General features: G+C 37.6%; 1 protein-coding gene across 1 annotated transcript in view; it reads right to left on the bottom strand.

Annotated features, from left to right (window-relative positions):
* Nucleotides 1-3,711, bottom strand: part of LOC107092039 — a 25,805-nt gene extending 22,094 nt beyond the window's left edge. The window contains exon 1 of the mRNA XM_015386314.1: nucleotides 3,658-3,711. The gene's annotated coding sequence lies outside the window, so the exon portion shown is untranslated. The remainder of the gene's footprint in view (nucleotides 1-3,657) is intronic.
* Between the last annotated feature and the right edge of the window lie 352 nt (nucleotides 3,712-4,063).

The raw sequence follows: 4,063 nt of genomic DNA, 5'->3' as shown, positions 1-4,063 counted from the left end.
TTTCAAATCTTTTCAATAATTATCGATATTGATCAATATGCATTTTTTTTTTATCGATAAGCTTTTTTTCTATATCGCCCAGCCCTAATTCCGTTATATCCAAGCAACGTCTTCCTATGGGCGATCGATTTGAAGGCACAAACTTAACATGTAGGCGAATCACTGTCCCCCAGACAGCTGTGGTTATATTTTTTATATTTTTATCTTTTAAAAACAAAGCGGTGCGTGTATGACGTCGTCCGCGCGTCATCCTGTCCGCTGAACTGGAGCTAGTTTTACTCACATGCCTGGAAGATGTCTAGTGCTGCTGCCACAGATGATCTCGCTCTCGAAATGGAATTGAACGATTCAGATTAGCTAGCTGAATGAATAGAAGGGGTAGAGCGTAGCCGCGTGTGGCCCGGGCTTCCTGTTACGTCTCCAGTCCACGTGCACGGATGACGTCATACACGTGTCGCTTTGTTTTTAAAACATATAGATATAAAAAATATACCCGTGGATGTCTGGGGGACAGTGATTCGCCTACATGTTATGAATGGTGGCGTACCATATATGATAAATTATGAACAGTTCAGTTGCTGCCTTCAAGTCGTTGCCCATAGGAAGACGTTACTTGGATATAACCTAACGGAATATCTTCAGAACGGCTCCAAATGACACAAAACTTATATGGGTGAGTAGAACATGATGTAATAACGTAAATTCAAGGGCCCACTGTAGGAAAAACGGCATTCCCCTTTAAGCTGGGCATACACTGTATTTTCAGATTTTTCAGTCATGCGAGAATTTTTCGTTCGGGCCAACTTTCAGCCTGATTCTGTGTTGTACATTGTGTAGTGTACAGGGGGTAGCGAGGGGCGAACAGCCACCCACGAATACCTCCCGATCAAATGTTTGAAATTCAGTCGGCTGTCATGGGCAAATCACTCAGTGTGCATGCGCAAACAAGGATTTCTTCTTCTTCCTCTCAGATGTAAACACAGAAGGATGGCGGGGTTGCGAGTGAAATGGAGTTCTTAATGTAAAATTGACAGATAGTAGTAGCCACGTTTGCTCAGCCATGTCTTTGTACAAATACGTCGCCGCCTTTTCTTTTTAGGGCTGTAAAGCAAACAAAACTGCACAAATTGCCAAGGCAGCGTGTTTCACTGTATTGAGCTTCATATTCCTCTTCTACACGTTTGGCTTCCGGACAAACGATTTCGAGTAGCCCCATCTCACTGCGGAGCTGAGTCCGACCTGGTTCACTGAGGGTCGAGTCGCACAGTGTGAGAACATGCATAGTGAGTTGTGAACTTCTAAACCCTGCAGTTTCGTCATATAGTGTGAGCTATAGTTGCGAGCAACAATTGAAAAAATCTTGCAAAATGATTATTGATAAAAGCAGGTAAGTAATGACAATGGAAAAGATGTTCGCTATACCTTTTATCTACAAAAATTTTTGTATATACAGTATGTGTCTATTTGTTAGCAAATGCTGTAGGAAAGTATAATTCAGTTTCAATTAAATTCAATTCAGTTTATTTCTATAGCCCCAGTTCATAACACATGTCATCTCAAGGCACTTTACAGTTCACCAGATCTAACCAGATCATCGTCAAATTTAAAAAATAAAATATAGTTTATCTTTATTTAGAAAATGTGGACGTTGTGCTCTCCTGTTGGAACAGTGTAGACTGACCCTGAGGTTCTGGTGCCTATCCGCTTTCGGCCACCCCTCAGTGTGCATCAGTGGCGACTGGCAAATAGAGGGCGCTAGGGCACCACCCCACCCACTCACAACCCTGATTAAAACATTAAAAATGTATATGTATTTTTTATGATTTTAAACTAACATTAAAAAATTTCAACATTTATTAATATGTATTTTTTAATGTGCAAGATAAATATTTACTTTAAAGCGTCAGTCCATTTTTCATCACATTGATAACCTATTTCTGCCCTAGGGCCCAAAAAATCTTTCTCCAATGACTCTTGTTGAAAGTTGTACATGCACGGTAGCTCCTCTGCTATACAATGGTATAAGGAGAGCCCAGGGCACAGCTAATCTGAGATCTGAGTTGACAGGAAGTGTATTTGCTCACCACCTCCTGCATAGCGCAGGCATTTTGCGGATGATTGACAGGTTGAGTCATGGTGGTTGCAGACGCATTGGAGAGAGATAGAGAGAAATGGCAAAAGAACCGTCCTTTTTCAGTACCTGGTTTAGCAAAAAGGATTAGCTAACTGCATGTAGAAAGGCTAACACTTTATTCTGCTTTCCCGCTTCCTTTTTCAAACATCGGGATCTATCCAGCATGGATAAAGACAGGTAGGACTGATTGAAAGCACTTTTTAGAAAAAGCAAATATGCGTGAACAATCTGGGATTCACAAGGGAAATAATATAATATAGTGTACTTTTTTTAGATGTTTGTTAATTTGCATTGTTGCTCTTAAATAAAGGCATTCTCAGAAAATAAATAGTTTTTATATATTAAAAAAAAACGAAATCTGACTAATGGCATCTTATAGCACCATTTTTAAACTGGTACATTATATTTTTTTAGGTTTGTGACACAATATTGGACCATAAAAAACACCGATTTATCTTCACAAAGCCTCAGAAGGGCAAGATTTATTTACAAAAAGTAAACCTGTACATGAAGTAATGTTTAGGTTTTATAAAGTGTTTTTATAATGTCTTTTGTTGTTGGCATTCATATAAATATACTGGCGTGATAACTTAGTATACGTTTGATTATTTTTTGGTATACGTCTATTTTGAATTTATAGCCCCCTCTGGAGAAAACTCCAACAGCCGCCACTGGTGTATATTGGTTATTGCCAGGCCACCCTTATAGAAATGTTCTGGCTACGCCTCTGTTCAAGGATCTACTCAACAAAACGTCCCTCTATGGGTGGGATTTTATTAGTTCTATCAATAAAATATGAGCTCAGAAAAATAACACCGTTTTTTCACGCTCAAAATGTTCCTGACAAAGGTGCCTAGAGCACACCATCAGATTTTTGTACAGACTGCATATAGAGAGACAGCAAGAACAGAGCAAAAAAAAAACAAAGCTTTAAAACAAGATACAAATCACTCATTTCTTAAAAAAAAAAAAAAAAACAAAGGAAATGAAGGCGGTTTCAAATGTTCTGCCGGTTGTGTAGACATCGATAACATCTGATGCAGCAAAATGAAATAAAGAATAGCACTAAGTTAATCAAAAGAAATGCATCTTAAAGAAAAAGTAATACCCCTTCACAACAAAACGTTATCTCTGCATATAAATGTAATGGCATTTTTGAAATTTAACATGAAAAAGGGAAGTGAACTATTCGATGAAAAATAGTTGATGAAAAAGATGTATACACATATAAATACACATACATATAAATTAATACACAACTTTTTTATTTTTATTTTTTTTTTTACATGAACACATTAATAGGCGACCTGCTCCTGCTGGTTGATAAATAATGTGTTCTGAATCTTTAAAAAGTGACAAATAAACACTGGAGCAAAGAGGGCTTAAAACAAAAAATTGAAGGTAAAGTTTTTGCCCAAAGATCAAGTTTTAGTAAAGCTGCTTGAAGACCTGCTGTCTGCATGTCCCGGGCTCATAAAAAGGTTTAAAATGACGCAATTAACAGAAATATCAGTGCTTCTTACCTCACAGACTTCCTCCTGAACCGTTTTAGAGCTAACAGACCAACTGTCAGCGCAGCGTGATGCTGTGGTGCTTTCAGTTTCATTTCTGGCGCAAAACATGAATAAACCTCAACATCCGTTCCTTCGCCCGCTGATGCTTTCAAAGATACTGGGAAAATCCAAGACCCTTAACCAATAGCCGACAATGTGTTTTATTTAACAGAACAAACTTTTTTGTTCTGTCTTTTTAGTTTTTGCATCACTGATAAAAAATAAAAGAAAACATACAAGATCCATTTAATGCCACTCACAAAATCAAAAAGCATATCAATTATCAAAAAGGTAAACCAAAACAAACCGTAAATGATTCTGCTGCATTAATTGGTGGCATAGCTAATGTAAAAAAAAAACAAACAAAAAAAAAAAA

The sequence above is a fragment of the Cyprinodon variegatus genome, unplaced genomic scaffold, assembly GCF_000732505.1.
Source record: "Cyprinodon variegatus isolate N-32 unplaced genomic scaffold, C_variegatus-1.0 Scaffold364, whole genome shotgun sequence".
NCBI lineage: Eukaryota > Metazoa > Chordata > Actinopteri > Cyprinodontiformes > Cyprinodontidae > Cyprinodon > Cyprinodon variegatus.
The sequence above is the reverse complement of the archived record's forward strand: the minus strand, read 5'-3'. Positions and strand labels throughout refer to the sequence as shown.